The sequence below is a fragment of the Arachis hypogaea genome, chromosome 9, assembly GCF_003086295.3.
Source record: "Arachis hypogaea cultivar Tifrunner chromosome 9, arahy.Tifrunner.gnm2.J5K5, whole genome shotgun sequence".
NCBI lineage: Eukaryota > Viridiplantae > Streptophyta > Magnoliopsida > Fabales > Fabaceae > Arachis > Arachis hypogaea.
The window spans coordinates 90,283,623-90,303,282 of record NC_092044.1 but is presented as its reverse complement, the minus strand read 5'-3'; the positions used below and the strand labels follow the sequence as shown (position 1 = coordinate 90,303,282).

Below are 19,660 nucleotides of genomic sequence, written 5' to 3'. Positions count from 1 at the left end.
CCCTGCACTCAAAATGGATTTTTTGGAGCTACAAAACTCCAAATGGCGCGCTTTTAACGGCGTTGGAAAGTATACATCTAGAGCTTTCCAGCAATATATAATAGTTCATACTTTATTCGAGTTTAGATGATGCAAATTGGCGTTCAACGCCAGTTCCATGCTGCATTCTGGAGTAAAACGCTAGAAACACGTCACAAACCAAAGTTAAACGCCAAAAACACGTTACAACTTGGCGTTTAACTCCAAAAGAAGCCTCTGCATGTGTAAAGCTCAAGCTCAGCCCAAGCACACACCAAAGTGGGCCCCAGAAGTAGATTTCTGCATTTAGACTTATTTCTGTAAACCCTAGTAACTAGTCTAGTAGAAATAGGACATTTTACTATTGTATTAAATATCTTTGGATTATTTTTGGATTACCTTATGATCCTTTGATCATGTTTATGGGGGCTGGCCATTCGGCCATGCCTGGACCATCACTTATGTATTTTCAATGGTGGAGTTTCTACACACCATAGATTAAGGGTGTGGAGCTCTGCTGTACCTCAAGTTTTAATGCAATTACTACTATTTTCTATTCAATTCAGCTTATTCTTGTTCTAAGATATTCATTGCACTTCAACATGATGAATGTGATGATCCATGACACTCATCATCATTCTCACCTATGAACACGTGATTGACAACCACTTCCGTTCTACCTCAGAACGAACGAATATCTCTTGGATTCCTTAATCAGAATCTTCGTGGTATAAGCTAGAATTATTGGCGGCCACTCTTGAGAATCCAAAAAGTCTAAACATTGTCTGTGGTATTCTGAGTAGGATTCAGGGATTGAATGACTGTGACGAGCTACAAACTCGTGATTGTTGGGCGTAGTGACAGACGCAAAAGAATCAATAGATTCTATTCCGACATGATCGAGAACCGACAGATGATTAGCCGTGCTGTAACAGAGCATTTGGACCATTTTCACTGAGAGGATGAGATGTATCCATTGACAACGGTGATTTTCTACATACAGCTTGCCATGGAAAGGAGTAAGAAGGATTGAAGGAAGGCAGTAGGAAAGTAGAGATTCCGAAGGAACACAGCATCTTCATACACTTATCTGAAATTCCCACCAATGATTTACATAAGTATCTCTATCTTTATTTTATGCTTTATTTATTATTATTTTCGAAAACCTTTATAACCATTTGAATCCGCCTAACTGAGATTTACAAGATGACCATAGCTTGCTTCATACCAACAATCTCCGTGGGATCGACCTTTACTCACGTAAGGTTTATTACTTGGACGACCCAGTGCACTTGCTGGTTAGTTGTGCGGAGTTGTGACAAAGTGTGATTCACGCTTGAGAGCACTACCAAGTTTTTGGCGCCATTATTGATAATCACAATTTCGTGCACCAAGTTTTTGGCGCCGTTGCCGGGGATTGTTCGAGTTTGGACAACTGATGGTTCATCTTGTTGCTCAGATTAGGTAATTTTCTTTTCAAAAAGTTTTCAAAAATCTATCAAAAAATTTTTCTTTGTTTTCGTTTTTCGAAAAAAATAGTTTTCGAAAAAAAAACTAAAAAAATTATAAAATCATAAAATCAAAAATATTTTTATGTTTCTTGTTTGAGTCTAGTGTCAATTTTTAAGTTTGGTGTCTTGCATGTTTTAAAAACTTTTGCATTTTTCGAAAATTCATGCATGTGTTCTTCATGATCTTCAAGTTGTTCCTGACAAGTCTTCTTGTTTGATCGTTAAATTTTCTTGTTTTGTATTTTTTGTTGTTTTTCATATGCATTTTTGCATTCATAGTGTCTAAGCATGAAAAATTTCTAAGTTTGGTGTCTTGCATGTTTTTCTTTTCTTGAAAATTTTTCAAAAATAAGTCTTGATGTTCATCTTGATCTTCAAAGTGTTCTTGGTGTTCATCTTGACATTCATAGTGTTCTTGCATGCATCATTGGTTTTGATCCAAAATTTCATGTTTTGGGTCATATTTGTGTTTTTCTCTCTCATCATTAAGAATTAAAAAATAAAAAATATCTTTTCCTTATTTTGCTCATATTTTTCGAAAATTTGAGTTGACTTAGTCAAAAATTTTTAAAACTTAGCTGTTTCTTATAAGTCAAATCAAATTTTCAATTAAAAAAAAATCCTATCTTTCCAAAATCTTTTTCAAAAATCAAATCTTTTTCAATTTTTTTATTTATTTTTGAAAATTTTTAAAATTTATTTTCAAAATCTTTTTCTCATCTTTATTTCAAAATTTCGAAAACTTTACTAACAATGAATGTGATTGATTCAAAAATTTGAAGTTTGTTACTTTCTTGTTAAGAAAAGTTCAATCTTTAAATTTTAGAGTCATATCTTATAGTTTCTTGTTAGTCAAGTAATCAATTTTAATTTAAAAAAAAATAAAATCTTTTCTAAAATATCTTTTTCAATCATATCTTTTCAAAATATCTTTTTCAAATCATATCTTTTTCAAAATTGATTTCAAAAATCTTTTCTAACTTCTTATCTTTTCAAAATTGATTTTCAAATCTTTTTCAACTAACTAATTGACTTTTTGTTTGTTTTACTATTTCTTATCCTTTCAAAACCACCTAACTACTTTCCTCTCTCTAATTTTCGAAAATTACCTCCCTTTTTTTTCAAAATTCTTTTAATTAGCTAATTGTTTCAAATTTTAATTTTAATTGTTTTTCTTCTCTTAATTTTCGAAAATCACTAACCCTTCTTCAAAAGTTTTTTTCGAATTTCTCCCTCTCTCACCTCTTTCTATTTATTTCATTCATTTACTAACACTTCTCTTCATGTTAAAATTTGAACCCCCTCTTCCTCTCTAAGTTCGAATTTTCCTATTTTCCTCCTTCTATTATTTTCTTCTTCTACTAACATAAAGGAATCTTTCTACTGTGGTAAAGAAGATCCTTATTATTATTTTCTGTTCTCCTCTTTTTCATATGAGCAGGAGCAAGGACAAGAATATTCTTGTTGAAGCAGATCCTGAACCTGAAAGGACTCTGAAGAGGAAACTAAGAGAAGCTAAATTACAACAATCCAGAGACAACCTTACAGAAATTTTTGAAAAGGAAGAGGAGATGGCAGCCGAAAATAATAATGCAGAGAGGATGCTTGGTGACTATACTACACCTACTTCCAAATTTGATGGAAGAAACATCTCAATCCCTGCCATTGGAGCAAACAATTTTAAGCTGAAACCTCAACTAGTTGCTCTAATGCAACAGAACTACAAGTTTCATGGACATCTATCAGAAGATCCCTATCAGTTTTTAACTGAGTTCTTGCAGATCTGTGAGGCTGTTAAGACTAATGGAGTAGATCCTAAAGTCTACAGGCTCATGCTTTTCCCTTTTACTGTAAGAGACAAAGCTAGAACATGGTTGGACTAATAACCTAAAGATAGCCTGGACTCTTGGGATAAGCTGGTCACGGCCTTCTTGGCTAAGTTCTTTCCTCCTCAAAAGTTGAGCAAGCTTAGAGTGGATGTTCAGACCTTCAAACAAAAAGATGGTGAATTTCTCTATGAAGCTTGGGAAAGATACAAGCAGATGACCAAAAGATGTCCTTTTGACATGCCTTCAGAATGGACCATTTTGGATATATTCTATTATGGTCTCTAAGATGTCACTGGACCATTTTGCAGGTGGATCCATTCACCTAAAGAAAACGCCTACAGAAGCTCAAGAATTCATTGACATGGTTGCAAATAACCAATTCATGTACACTTCTGAGAGGAATCCTGAGAGTAATGGGACGCCTCAGAGGAAGGGAGTTCTTGAAATTGATGCTCTGAATGCCATATTGGCTCAGAACAAAATATTGAGTCTGCAAGTCAACATGATTTCTCAAAGTCTGAATGGATGGTAAAATGCATCCAACAGTACTAAAGAGGCATCTTCTGAAGAAGAAGCTTATGATCCTGAGAACCCTGCAATGGCAGAGGTGAATTACATGGGTGAATCCTATGGGAACACCTATAATTCCTCATGGAGAAATCATCCAAATTTCTTATGGAAGGATTAACAAAAGCCTCAACAAGGCTTTAATAATGGTGAAAGAAACAGGCTTAGCAATAGCAAGCTTTTTCCATCATCTTCTCAGCAATAGATAGAAAATTATGAGCAGAGCCCCTCTAGCTTAGCAAACATAGTCTTTGATCTGTCTAAGGCCACTTTAAGTTTCATGAGTGAAACAAGGTCCTCCATTCGAAATTTGGAGGCACAAGTGGGTCAGCTGAGTAAGAAAATCATTGAAACTCCTCTTAGTACTCTCCCAAGCAATACAGAAGAGAATCCAAAAAGAGAGTGCAAGGCCATTGATATAATCAAAATGGCCGAATATACAAAGGAGGAGAAGGACATGAATCCCAGTAAGGAAGACCTCCTGGGACGTCCTCTGAACAAGAAGGAGTTCCCTATTGAGGACCTAAAGGAATCTGAGGCTCATATAGAGACCATAGAGATTTCATTAAACCTCCTTCTACCATTCATGAGCTCTGAGAACTATTATTCCTTGAAGAGGATGAAGATGTAACTGAAGAGCAAGTTGCTCAATATCTAGGAGCCATCATGAAGCTGAATGCCAAGTTGTTTGGTAATGAGACTTGGAAAGGTGAACTTCCTTTGCTCATTAGTGAACTAGATACATGGGTTCAGCAAACTCTACCTCAAAAGAAACAAGATCCTAGTAAATTCTTAATACCCTATACCATAGGCACCATGACCTTCGAGAAGGCTCTGTGTGACCTGGGGTCAGGTATAAATCTTATGCTACTCTCTGTAATGGAGAAACTGGAGATCTTTGAGGTACAAGCTACAAGAACCTCATTAGAGATGGCAGACAAGTCAATGAAACAAGCTTATGGATTGGTAGAGGACGTGTTAGTGAAGGTTAAATGCCTTTACATCCCTGCTGATTTCATAATCTTAGACACTGGGAAAGAAGAGGATGAATGCATCATCCTTGGAAGACCCTTCCTAGCCACAGCAGGAGCTGTGATTGATGTTGACAGAGGTGAACTAGTCCTTCAATTGAATGGGGACTACCGTGTGTTTAAAGCTCAAGGTTATCCTTCTGTAAACATGGAGAGGAAGCATGAAAAGCTTCTCTCAATACAGAGTCAAATAAATCTGCCACAATCAAACTCTAAGTTTGGTGTTGGGAGGCCTGATGAGCAGATAATTTATACGCTTTTTGGCATTGTTTTTAGGTAGTTTCTAGTAGGATCTAGCTACTTTTAGAATGTTTTTATTAGTTTTTATGAAAAATTCACCTTTCAGGACTTTACTATGAGTTTGTGTGTTTTTTTGTGATTTCAGGTATTTTCTGGCTGAAATTGAGGGACCTGAGCAAAAATCTGATTCAGGCTGACAAAGGACTACTGATGCTGTTGAATTCTGACCTCTCTGCACTCGAAATCGATTTTCAGGAGATTCAAAACTCCAAATGGCGCGTTCTCAATGGAGGAACCTTGATCACTTATGTATTTTCAACGGTGGAGTTTCTACATACCATAAATTAAGGTGTGGAGCTCTGCTGTACCTTGAGTTTTAATGCAATTACTACTATTTTCTATTCAATTTAGCTTATTCTTGTTCTAAGATATTCATTGCACTTCAACATGATGAATGTGATGATCCGTGACACTCATCATCATTCTCACCTATGAATGCGTGACTGACAACCACTTCCGTTCTACCTTAGAACGAGCATGTATCTCTTGGATTCCTTAATCAGAATCTTCGTGATGTAAGCTAGAATTATTGGCGGCCATTCTTGAGAATCTGGAAAGTCTAAACCTTGTCTGTGGTATTCCGAGTAGGATTCAGGGATTGAATGACTGTGACGAGCTTCAAACTCGCGATTGTTGGGCGTGATGACAAACGCAAAAGAATCAATAGATTCTATTCCGACATGATCGAGAACCGATAGATGATTAGCCGTGCTGTGACAGAGCATTTGGACCATTTTCACCGGGATATAGCCATTGACAACGGTGATGCCCTACATACTGCTTGCCATGGAAAGGTGTAAGAAGGTGGTGTGCGAAATTGTGATCAATACTTTTCACAAATCAAATAATCCCCGGTAATGAATCCAAAAACTTGGTGTTCAATACCATGGCATAAACACAACTTCGCACAACTAACCAGTAAGTGTACTGGGTCGTCCAAGTAATAAACCTTACGCGAGTAAGGGTTGATCCCACAGAGATTGTTGGTATGAAGCAAGCTATGGTCACCTTGTAAATCTTAGTCAGGCAAACTCAAATGGGTATGGTGATATATGAATAAAACATAAAGATAAAGATAGAGATACTTATGCAGTTCATTGGTGGGAATTTCAGATAAGCGCATGAAGATGCTAGTCCCTTCCGTCTCTCTGCTTTCCTACTGTCTTCATCCAATCCTTCTTACTCCTTTCCATGGCAAGCTCAAGCAAGGGTTTCACCGTTGTCAGCTACCTCCCATCCTCTCAGTGGAAATGTTCAACGCACCCTGTCACGGCACGGCTATCCATCTGTCGGTTCTCGATCAGGCCGGAATAGAATCCAGTGATTCTTTTGCGTCTGTCACTAACGCCCCACCTTCAGGAGTTTGAAGCACGTCACAGTCATTCAATCATTGAATCCTACTCAGAATACCACAGACAAGGTTAGACCTTCCGGATTCTCTTGAACGCCACCATCAGTTCTAGCCTATACCACGAAGACTCTGATTTCACGGAATGGCTGGCTCGGTTGTCAGGCGAGCACTCGGTTGTCAGGCGATCAACCATGCATCGTGTATCAGGAATCCAAGAGATATTCACCCAATCGAGGGTAGAACGGAGGTGGTTGTCAGTCACACGTTCATAGGTGAGAATGATGATGAGTGTCACGGATCATCACATTCATCAAGTTGAAGAACAAGTGATATCTTAGAACAAGAACAAGCGGAATTGAATAGAAGAACAATAGTAATTGCATTAATACTCGAGGTACAGCAGAGCTCCACACCTTAATCTATGGTGTGTAGAAACTCCACCGTTGAAAATACATAAGAACAAGGTCTAGGCATGGCCGTGAGGCCAGCCTCCCAATGATCTAAGAACTAGATGTCCAAAGATGATCAAAGGATCTGAAAATAATCCAAAGATCCAAGGATGAAAATACAATAGTAAAAGGTCCTACTTATAGAGAACTAGTAGCCTAGGGTGTACAGAGATGAGTAAATGACATAAAAATCCACTTCCGGGCCCACTTGGTGTGGGCTTGGGCTGAGCATTGAAGCATTTTCGTGTAGAGACTCTTCTTAGAGTTAAACGCCAGCTTTGGTGCCAGTTTGGGCGTTTAACTCCCATTCTTGTGCCAGTTCCGGCGTTTAACGCTGGGAATTCTGAGGGTGACGTTGAACGCCGGTTTGAGCCATCAAATCTTGGGCAAAGTATGGACTATCATATATTGCTAGAAAGCCCAGGATGTCTACTTTCCAATGCCGTTGAGAGCGCGCCAATTAGGCTTCTGTAGCTCCAGAAAATCCACTTCGAGTGCAGGGAGGTCAGAATCCAACAGCATCTGCAGTCCTTTTTAGTCTCTGAATCAGATTTTTGCTCAGGTCCCTCAATTTCAGCCAGAAAATACCTGAAATCACAGAAAAATACACAAACTCATAGTAAAGTCCAGAAAAGTGAATTTTAACTAAAAACTAATAAAAATATACTAAAAACTAACTAGATCATACTAAAAATGTACTAAAAACAATGCCAAAAAGCGTACAAATTATCCGCTCATCACAACACCAAACTTAAATTATTGCTTGTCCTCAAGAAACTGAAAATCAAGTAAGATAAAAAGAAGAGAATATGCAATGAATTCCAAAAACATCTATGAAGATCAATATTAATTAGATGAGCGGGGCTTTTAGCTTTTTGCCTCTGAACAGTTTTGGCATCTCACTCTATCCTTTGAAATTCAGAATGATTGGCTTCTTTAGGAACTCAGAATCCAGATAATGTCATTGATTCTCCTGGTTAAGTATGATGATTCTTGAACATAGCTACTTATTGAGTCTTGGCCGTGGCCCAAAGCACTCTGTCTTCCAGTGTTACCACCGGATACATACATGCCACAGACACATAATTGGGTGAACCTTTTCAGATTGTGACTCAGCTTTGCTAGAGTCCCCAATTAGAGGTGTCCAGGGTTCTTAAGCACACTCTTTTTGCCTTGGATCACAACTTTATTTCTTTCTTTTTCTCTCTTTTTTTTTTCTTTTTCTTTCTCCTCTTTTTTTTCGAAATTTTTTTTTTGTATTCACTGCTTTTTCTTGCTTCAAGAATCATTTTTATGATTTTTCAGATCCTCAGTAACATGTCTCTTTTTTCATCATTCTTTCAAGAGCCAACATTCATGAACCACAAATTCAAGATACATATGCACTGTTTAAGCATACATTCAGAAAATAAAAGCATTGCCACCACATCAAAATAATTAAACTGTTATAAAATTCAAAATTCATGCAATTCTTTTCTTTTTCAATTAAGAACATTTTTCATTTAAGAAAGGTGATGGATTCATAGGACATTCATAACTTTAAGGCATGGACACTAAGACACTAATGATCACAAGACACAAACATAGATAACATAAGCACTAAAATTCGAAAAACAAGAAAGTAAAGAACAAGGAAATTAAAGAACGGGTCCACCTTAGTGATGGCGGCTCTTTCTTCCTCTTGAAGATCCTATGGAGTGCTTGAGCTCCTCAATGTCTCTTCCTTGTCTTTGTTGCTCCTCTCTCATGATTCTTTGATCTTCTCTAATTTCATGGAGGATGATGGAGTGTTCTTGGTGCTCCACCCTTTGTTGTCCCATGTTGGAACTCAATTCTCCTAGGGAGGTGTTTAGTTGCTCCCAATAGTTTTGTGGAGGAAAGTGCATCCCTTGAGGCATCTCAGGGATCTCATGATGAGTGGGGTCTCTTGTGTGCTCCATCCTCTTCTTAGTGATGGGCTTGTCCTCATCAATAGGGATGTCTCCCTCTATGTCAACTCCAACCGAATAACAGAGGTGACAAATGAGATGAGGGAAGGCTAACCTTGCCAAGGTAGAGGACTTGTCCGCCACCTTATAAAGCTCTTGAGATATAACCTCATGAACTTCTATTTCTTCTCCAATCATGATGCTATGAATCATGATAGCCCGGTCTATGGTAACTTCGGACCGGTTGCTAGTGGGAATGATTGAGCGTTGGACAAACTCCAACCATCCTCTAGCCACGGGTTTGAGGTCATGCCTTCTCAATTGAACCGGCTTCCCTCTTGAATCTCTCTTCCATTGGGCGCCCTCTTCACATATGACTGTGAGGACTTGGTCCAACCTTTGATCAAAGTTGACCCTTCTAGTGTAAGGATGTTCATCTCCTTGCATCATGGGCAAGTTGAATGCCAACCTTACATTTTTCGGACTAAAATCCAAGTATTTCCCCCGAACCATAGTAAGATAATTCTTTGGATCCGGGTTCACACTTTGATCATGGTTCTTGGTGATCCATGCATTGGCATAGAACTCTTGAACCATTAAGATTCCGACTTGTTGAATGGGGTTGGTAAGAACTTCCCAACCTCTTCTTCGGATCTCATGTCGGATCTCCGGATATTCACTCTTTTTGAGTGAAAAAGGGACCTCGGGGATCACCTTCTTCAAAGCCACAACTTCATAGAAGTGGTCTTGATGCACCCTTGAGATGAATCTTTCCATCTCCCATGACTCGGAGGTGGAAGCTTTTGCCTTCCCTTTCCTCTTTCTAGAGGTTTCTCCGGCCTTGGATGCCATAAATGGTTATGGAAAAATAAAAAGCAATGCTTTTACCACACCAAACTTAAAAGGTTTGCTCCTCCTCGAGCAAAATAAGAAAGAAGAGAGTAGAAGAAGAAGAAATGAGGAAGAAGGGAATGGCTTTGTGTTCGGCCAAAAAGGGAGAGTAGTGGTGGTTAGGTTGTGTGAAGATGAAGGGGTGAAGATGGGTTTATATAGAAGTGGGGGGGGCTTGGTTCGGTCATGTATGGGTGGGTTTGGGAGGGAAAGTGGTTTGAATTTGAAGGGTGAGGTAGGTGGGATTTTATGAAGGATGAATGTGAGTGGTGAAGAAAAAGATGGGATTTGATAGGTGAAGGGTTTTTGGGGAAGAGGTGTTGAGGTGATTGGTGAATGGGTGAAGAAGAGAGAAAGTGGTAGGGTAGGTGGGGATCCTGTGGGGTCCACAGATCCTGAGGTGTCAAGGAAAAGTCATCCCTGCACCAAATGGCATGCAAAAATGCGTTTTTAGCCATTTCTGGCGTTAAACGCCAGGCTGATGCCCATTTCCGGCGTTTAACGCCAAGTTTTTGCCCTTTACTGGCGTTTAACGCCAGTCTGGTGCCCCTTTCTGGCGTTAAACGCCCAGAATGGTGCCAGACTGGGCATTAAACGCCCAACAGCTAGCCTTACTGGCGTTTAAACGCCAGCACGCTCTCCTCCAGGGTGTGCTGTTTTTCTTTCTGCTTTTCATTCTGTTTTTTGCTTTTTTCATTGATTTTGTGACTTCTCATGATCATCAACCTACAAAAAATATAAAATAACAAAGAAAAATATATAAAATATAACATTGGGTTGCCTCCCAACAAGCGCTTCTTTAATGTCAGTAGCTTGACAGAGGACTCTCATGGAGCCTCACAGATACTCAGAGCAATGTTGGAACCTCCCAACACTAAACTTAGAGTTTGAATGTGGGGGTTCAACACCAAACTTAGAATTTGGTTGTGGCCTCCCAACACCAAACTTAGAGTTTGACTGTGGGGGCTCTGTTTGGCTCTGTTTTGAGAGAAGCTCTTCATGCTTCCTCTCCATGATGACAGAGGGATATCCTTGAGCCTTAAACACCAAGGATTCTTCATTCACTTGAATGATCAACTCTCCTCTATCAACATCAATCACAGCCTTTGCTGTGGCTAGGAAGGGTCTGCCAAGGATGATGGATTCATCCATGCACTTCCCAGTCTCTAGGACTATGAAATCAGTAGGGATGTAATGGTCTTCAACTTTTACCAGAACATCCTCTACAAGTCCATAAGCTTGTTTTCTTGAGTTGTCTGCCATCTCTAGTGAGATTTTTGCAGCTTGCACCTCAAAGATCCCTAGCTTCTCCATTACAGAGAGAGGCATGAGGTTTACACTTGACCCTAAGTCACACAAGGCCTTCTTGAAGGTCATGGTGCCTATGGTACAAGGTACTGAAAACTTCCCAGGATCCTGTCTCTTTTGAGGTAGTTTCTGCCTAGACAAGTCATCCAGTTCTTTGGTGAGCAAAGGGGGTTCATCCTCCCAAGTCTCATTTCCAAATAACTTGTCATTTAGCTTCATGATTGCTCCAAGGTATTTAGCAACTTGCTCTTCAGTGACATACTCATCCTCTTCAGAGGAAGAATACTCATCAGAGCTCATGAATGGCAGAAGTAAGTCCAATGGAATCTCTATGGTCTCATTTTGAGCCTCAGATTCCCATGGTTCCTTATTGGGGAACTCATTGGAGGTCAGTGGACGTCCATTGAGGTCTTCCTTAGTGGCGTTCACTGCCTCTTCCTCCTCTCCAAATTCGGCCATGTTGATGGCCTTGCACTCGCCTTTTGGATTTTCTTCTGTATTGCTTGGGAGAGTACTAGGAGGGAGTTCAGTAATTTTCTTGCTCAGCTGACCCACTTGTGCCTCCAAGTTTCTAATGGAGGACCTTGTTTCAGTCATGAAACTTTGAGTGGTTTTGATTAGATCAGAGACCATGGTTGCTAAGTCAGAGGTGTTCTGCTTAGAACTCTCTGTCTGTTGCTGAGAAGATGATGGAAATGGCTTGCCACTGCTAAACCTGTTTCTTCCACCATTGTTATTGTTGAAACCTTGTTGAGGTCTTTGTTGATCCTTCCATGAGAAATTTGGATGATTTCTCCATGAAGGATTATAGGTGTTTCCATAGGGTTCTCCCATGTAATTCACCTCTTCCATTGAAGGGTTCTCAGGATCATAAGCTTCTTCTTCAGATGAAGCTTCCTTAGTACTGCTTGGTGCATTTTGCATTCCAGACAGACTTTGAGAAATCATATTGACTTGTTGAGTCAATATTTTGTTCTGAGCCAATATGGCATTCAGAGTGTCAATCTCAAGAACTCCTTTCTTCTGACTAGTCCCATTGTTCACAGGATTCCTTTCAGAAGTGTACATGAATTGGTTATTTGCAACCATTTCAATCAGTTCTTGAGCTTCTGTAGCGTCTTCTTCAGATGAAGAGATCCTCCAGCAGAGCTATCCAAAGACATCTTGGACAGTTCAGACAGACCATCATAGAAAATATCTATAATGCTCCATTCAGAAAGCATGTCAGAGGGACATTTTCTGATTAATTGTTTGTATCTTTCCCAAGCTTCATAGAGGGATTCTCCTTCCTTCTGTCTGAAGGTTTGGACTTCCACTCTAAGCTTACTCAATTTTTGAGGTGGAAAGAACTTTGCCAAGAAGGCATTGACTAGCTTTTCCCAAGAGTTCAGGCTTTCTTTAGGTTGTGAGTCCAACCATGTCCTAGCTCTGTCTCTTACAGCAAAAGGGAATAGCATAAGTCTGTAGACCTCAGGGTCAACCCCATTAGTCTTGACAGTGTCACAGATTTGCAAGAACTCAGCTAAAAACTGATGAGGATCTTCCAAGGGAAGTCCATGGAACTTGCAATTCTGTTGCATTAGAGAAACTAATTGAGGCTTAAGCTCAAAGTTGTTTGCTCCAATGGCAGGGATAGAGATGCTTCTCCCATAGAAATCGGGAGTAGGTGCAGTAAAGTCACCCAGCATCTTCCTTGCATTGTTGGCATTGTTGTTGTTTTCGGCTGCCATGGGTTCATCTTCTTTGAAGATTTCTGTTAGGTCCTCTACAGAGAGTTGTGCCTTGGCTTCTCTTAGCTTTCTCTTCAAGGTCCTTTCAGGTTCAGGATCAGCCTCAACAAGAATGCTTTTGTCTTTGCTTCTGCTCATATGAAAGAGAAGAGAACAAGAAAATGTGGAATCCTCTATGTCACAGTATAGAGATTCCTTGAGGTGTCAGAGGAAAAGAAAAATAGAAGGCAGAAGTAGAAGAATTCAAACTTATCAAAGAAGATGGAGTTCGAATTGTGCATTAAGGAATAGTGTTAGTCCAATAATAGAAGGATGTGAGAGGAGGGGAAGAATTTTCGAAAATTAAGTAAGATATTTTAAAAACATTTTGAAAAACACTTATTGATTTTCGAAAACCAAGAGTGAAAAAGAAATTAAGTGATTTTTGAAAAAGATTTTGAAATTAGAAATTAAAAAGATTTGATTGAAAACTATTTTGAAAAAGATGTGGTTAAGAAGATATGATTGGTTTTAAAAAGATGTGATTGAGAAGATATGATTTGAAAAACATAAAAAAAAAAAGATTTGATTTTGAAAATTAATGACTTGGCTATCAAGAAAAGATATGATTCAAACATTAAACCTCTCTCAACAGAAAAGGCAACATACTTGATATGTTGAATCAAATCATTAATTGATAGCAAGTATCTTTGAAAATGGAAAGAAATTGATTTTGAAAAAGATTTGATTGAAAAGATATGATTTGAAAAAGATTTGATTTTGAAAAATTTTGAAAACTTGAAAAAAATTTGCATTAAAAACAAAATCTTCCCTCTTGTGCCATCCTGGCGTTAAACGCCCAGAATGGTGCACATTCTGGCGTTTAACGCCCAAAACTCTACCCTTTTGGGCGTTAAACGCCCAACCAGGTACCCTGGCTGGCGTTTAAACGCCAGTCTGTCCTTCTTCACTGGGCGTTTTGAACGCCCAGCTTTTTCTGTGCAATTCCTCTGCTGTATGTTCTGAATCTTCAATTCTTTGTATTATTGACTTGAAAAGACACAAATTAAAATATTTTTGGATTTTTAATAATGAGGAATAATCAAAATGCAACTAAAATCAAATAACAATGCATGCAAGACACCAAACTTAGCAGTTTGTGTACTACTGACATTAATGAGAATGCATATGAGACACATAAACACTCAAGTCAAGAGAATTTAAAGATCAAAGTAAGAAATCATCAAGAATTACTTGAAGATCCTTAAGACACATGAATGAAAGCATGCAATTGACACCAAACTTAAAATGAGACACTAGACTCAAACAAGAAATTTTTGGATTTTATGATTTTTTTGATTTTTTTGTGTTTTTTTTTTTCGAAAATCTAGTGGAAAAAGGTATCAAAATTCTTAATGAGAATTCCAGGAATCAGTGCAATGCTAGTCTAAGACTCCGGTCCAGGAATTAGACATGGCTTCACAGCCAGCCAAGCTTTCAAGGAAAGCTTCGGTCCAAAACACTAGACATGGCCAACGGCCAGCCAAGCCTTAGCAGATCACTGCTCCAAAAGCAAGATTGATAGAAATCAACAAGCTCTTGTGATGATAAGTTGAAACCTCGGTCCAATGAAATTAGACATGGCTTCACAGCCAGCCAGACTTCAACAAATCATCATGAAACTCTAGAATTCGTCCTTAAGAATTCCGAAAAAAAATACCTAATCTAAGCAACAAGATGAACCTTCAGTTGTCCAAACTCAACAATCCTCGGCAACGGCGCCAAAAACTTGGTGTGCGAAATTGTGATCAATACTTTTCACAAATCAAATAATCCCCGGTAATGAATCCAAAAACTTGGTGTTCAATACCATGGCATAAACACAACTTCGCACAACTAACCAGCAAGTGTACTGGGTCGTCCAAGTAATAAACCTTACGCGAGTAAGGGTCGATCCCACAGAGATTGTTGGTATGAAGCAAGCTATGGTCACCTTGTAAATCTTAGTCAGGCAAACTCAAATGGGTATGGTGATATATGAATAAAACATAAAGATAAAGATAGAGATACTTATGCAGTTCATTGGTGGGAATTTCAGATAAGCGCATGAAGATGCTAGTCCCTTCCGTCTCTCTGCTTTCCTACTGTCTTCATCCAATCCTTCTTACTCCTTTCCATGGCAAGCTCAAGCAAGGGTTTCACCGTTGTCAGTGGCTACCTCCCATCCTCTCAGTGGAAATGTTCAACGCACCCTGTCACGGCACGGCTATCCATCTGTCGGTTCTCGATCAGACCAGAATAGAATCCAGTGATTATTTTGCGTCTGTCACTAACGCCCCACCTTCAGGAGTTTGAAGCACGTCACAGTCATTCAATCATTGAATCCTACTCAGAATACCACAGACAAGGTTAGACCTTCCGGATTCTCTTGAACGCCGCCATCAGTTCTAGCCTATACCACGAAGACTCTGATCTCACGGAATGGCTGGCTCGGTTGTCAGGCAAGCACTCGGTTGTCAGGCGATCAACCATGCATCGTGTATTAGGAATCCAAGAGATATTCACCCAATCGAGGGTAGAACGGAGGTGGTTGTCAGTCACACGTTCATAGGTGAGAATGATGATGAGTGTCACGGATGATCACATTCATCAAGTTGAAGAACAAGTGATATCTTAGAACAAGAACAAGCGGAATTGAATAGAAGAACAATAGTAATTGCATTAATACTCGAGGTACAACAGAGCTCCACACCTTAATCTATGGTGTGTAGAAACTCCACCGTTGAAAATACATAAGAACAAGGTCTAGGCATGGCCGTGAGGCCAGCCTCCCAATGATCTAAGAACTAGATGTCCAAAGATGATCAAAGGATCTAAAAATAATCCAAAGATCCAAGGATGAAAATACAATAGTAAAAGGTCCTACTTATAGAGAACTAGTAGCCTAGGGTGTACAGAGATGAGTAAATGACATAAAAATCCACTTCCGGGCCCACTTGGTGTGTGCTTGGGCTGAGCATTGAAGCATTTTCGTGTAGAGACTCTTCTTGGAGTTAAACGCCAGCTTTGGTGCCAGTTTGGGCGTTTAACTCCCATTCTTGTGCCAGTTCCGGCGTTTAACGCTGGGAATTCTGAGGGTGACTTTGAACGCCGGTTTGGGCCATCAAATCTTGGGCAAAGTATGAATTATCATATATTGCTGGAAAGCCCAGGATGTCTACGTTCCAACGCCGTTGAGAGCGCGCCAATTGGGCTTCTGTAGCTCCAGAAAATCCACTTCGAGTGCAGAGAGGTCAGAATCCAACAGCATCTGCAGTCCTTTTTAGTCTCTGAATCAGATTTTTGCTCAGGTCCCTCAATTTCAGCCAGAAAATACCTGAAATCACAGAAAAACACACAAACTCATAGTAAAGTCCAGAAAAGTGAATTTTAACTAAAAACTAATAAAAATATACTAAAAACTAACTAGATCATACTAAAAATATACTAAAAACAATGCCAAAAAGCGTACAAATTATCCGCTCATCAGAAGGATTGAAAGTAAGAAAGTGGTATGTTGCAGAGATTCAACAGGGACAAAGCATCTCCATACACTTATCTGAAATTCCCGCCAATGATTTACATAAGTATCTCTATCTTATTTTATGCTTTATTTATTATTAATTTTCGAAAACCATTATAAACCATTTGAATCTGCCTAACTGAGATTTACAAGATGACCATAGCTTGCTTCATACCAAAAATCTCTGTTGGATCGACCCTTACTCGCGTAAGGTTTATTACTTGGATGACCCAGTGCACTTGCTGGTTAGTTGTGCGGAGTTGTGACAAAGTGTGATTCACATTTGAGAGCGCTACCAAGTTTTTGGCGCCTTTGCCGGGGATTGTTTGAGTTTGGACAACTGACGGCTCATCTTGTTGCTCAGATTAGGTAACTTTCTTTTCAAAAAGTTTTCAAAAATCTTTCAAAAAAAATTTTTACTTCTGTTTTCGAAAAATTATTCTAAATTTTTAAGAATGAATTCCAGTGTTTCATGAAGCATGTTGAAGCTTGGCTGGCTATAAAGCCATGTCTAATTCAATTGGATTGAGGCTTCCCCTTATCACTATATGAAGTTGGATGAAGTATCAGCTGTTGTATGTCTGATTTGTATGCTAAAACTTGGCTGGCTATTAAGCCATGTCTAATTCCTGGACCGGAGCTTTAGACTAATATTGCAAAGATTCCTGGAATTCTTATTAAAAATTTTGAATTTCTTATTTTATTTTTCCTATATGTTTTCAAAAGAATAAAAAAAAGAAAAAAATTTAAAATAAAATACAAAAAAATCAATAAAATCATAAAAACCAAAAATATTTTGTGCTTCTTGTTTGGGTCTTGTGTCATGTTTTAAGTTGGTGTCAATTGTATGTTCATCTTTTTCTTGCATTTTTCGAAAATTCATGCATTGTATTTTTCATGATCTTCAAGTTGTTCTTGATGAATTTTCTTGTTTGATCTTCATGTTTTCTTGTTTTGTGTTTTTTGTTGTTTTTCATGTGCATTCTTGCATTCATAGTGTCTAAGCATGAAAAATTTCTAAGTTTGGTGTCTTTCATGTTTTCCTTTCTTGAATTTTTTTTAAAAATATGTTCTTGATGTTCATCTTGACATTCAAAGTGTTCTTGGTGTTCATCTTGACATTCATAGTGTTCTTGCATGCATCATGTGTTTTGATTCATAATTTTCATGTTGTGAGTCATTTTTGTTGTTTTTCTCTCTCCTCATTAAAAATTCAAAAAAAAATCTTTTCCTTATTTTACTCATAATTTTCGAAAATTTGAGTTGACTTAGTCAAAAATTTTTAAAAGTTAGCTATTTCTTATAAGTCAAGTCAAATTTTCAATTTTGAAAATCCTATCTTTTCAAAATCTTTTTCCAAAATCAAATCTTTTTCATTTTTTTATTATTTTTGAAAATTTTTAAAATGTTATTTTCAAATCTTTTTTTATCTTTATTTCAAAATTTCGAAAACTTTACTAACAATTAATGTGATTGATTCAAAAATTTGAAGTTTGTTACTTTCTTGTTAAGAAATGTTCGATCTTTAAATTCTAGAGTCATATCTTTTAGTTTCTTGTTAGTCAAGTATTCAATTTTAATTTTAAAAATCAAATCTTTTCCAAAATATCTTTTTCAATCATATCTTTTCAAAAATTTAATTTCAAAATACATTTCCTAACTTCTTAACATTTTCAAAACCACCTAACTACTTTTCTCTCTCTAATTTTCGAAAACTACCTCCCTCTTTTTCAAAATTCTTTTAATTAACTAATTGTTTCAAATTTTAATTTTAATTTTATTTCTTCTTTTAATTTTCGAAAATCACTAACCCTTTTTCAAAATTAATTTTCGAAAACTCCTCTCTCTCATCTTCTTCTATCTATTTATTTATCTACTAACACTTCTCTTTATCTCAAGAATTCGAACCTATCTTCCCCCTTGTGTTTGGATTCTTAACTCTTTTCCTTCTTCTATTCCTTTCTTCTTCTACTAACATAAAGGAATCTCTATACATTGACCTAGAGGATTCCTCTTCCTTTTCTGTTCTCTTCTTTTTCATATGAGCAGGAACAAAGAAAAAGGCATTCTTGTTGAAGCTGAACCTGAACCTGAAAGGACTTTGAAGAGGAAACTAAGAGAAGCTAAAATACAACAATCCAAAGACAACCTTACTGAAATTTTCGAACAAGAAAAGGATATGGCAGCCGAACCCAACAACAATAATGCAAGGAGGATGCTTGGTGACTATACTACACCTACTTCCATGTTTGATGGAAGAAGCATCTCAATCCCTGCCATTGGAGCAAACAATTTTGAGCTGAAACCTCAACTAGTTGCTCTATTGCAATAGAATTGCAAGTTCCATGGACTTCCATCAGAAGATCCCTATTAGTTTTTAACTAAGTTTTTGCAGATCTGTGAGACTGTTAAGACTAATGGAGTAGATCCTAAAGTCTACAGGCTCATGCTTTTCCCTTTTGCTGTAAGAGACAGAGCTAGAACATGGTTGGACTCAAACCTAAAGATAGCTTGGACTCCTGGGATAAGCTGGTCATGGCCTTCTTGGCAAAGTTCTTTCCTCCTCAAAAGTTGAGCAAGCTTAGAGTGGATATTCAGACCTTCAAACAAAAAGAAGGTGAATCCCTCTATGAAGCTTGGGAAAGATACAAACAGATGACCAAAAGTTGTCCTTCTGACATGCTTTCAGAATAGACTATTTTGGATATATTCTATTATGATCTATCTGAGTTCTCTAAGATGTCACTGGACCATTCTGCAGGTGGATCCATTCACCTAAAGAAAACACCTGCAGAAGCTCCAGAACTCATTGACATGGTTGCAAATAACCAGTTCATGTACAATTCTGAGAGGAAGTTTGTGAATAATGGGACACCTCAGAGGAAGGGAGTTCTTGAAATTGATGCTCTGAATGCCATATTGGCTCAGAACAAAATGTTGACTCAGCAAGTCAACATGATTTCTCAAAGTCTGAATAGATGGCAAAATGCATCCAACAGTACTAAAGAGGCATCTTCTGAAGAAGAAGCTTATGATCCTGAGAACCCTGTAATAGCAGAGGTAAATTACATGGGAGAACTGAAGAGAGAAACTTTTGTGTGGTCTAGAATTCAGAATAAATTCCCGTTGCAAGTATAGTTTCTAAACCAACAAAAGTCCTTTCTTACAAACGTTTTGGTTGTCACAAGTAACAAACCCCTAAATAA

At 38.1% G+C, this 19,660-nt stretch overlaps 3 non-coding genes across 3 annotated transcripts; 1 reads left to right on the top strand and 2 right to left on the bottom strand.

Annotated features, from left to right (window-relative positions):
• Nucleotides 1-3,493: 3,493 nt before the first annotated feature.
• LOC112713573 (small nucleolar RNA R71) lies at nt 3,494-3,602 on the bottom strand. The gene has a single exon (XR_003158544.1). It is a non-coding gene; the product is annotated as a small nucleolar RNA R71 (small nucleolar RNA).
• Nucleotides 3,603-12,400: 8,798 nt separating this feature from the next.
• Nucleotides 12,401-12,508, top strand: LOC112713644 (small nucleolar RNA R71). Its single transcript, XR_003158615.1, has one exon. It is a non-coding gene; the product is annotated as a small nucleolar RNA R71 (small nucleolar RNA).
• Nucleotides 12,509-19,031: 6,523 nt separating this feature from the next.
• On the bottom strand, nt 19,032-19,139 carry LOC112713143 (small nucleolar RNA R71). The gene has a single exon (XR_003158118.1). It is a non-coding gene; the product is annotated as a small nucleolar RNA R71 (small nucleolar RNA).
• Between the last annotated feature and the right edge of the window lie 521 nt (nt 19,140-19,660).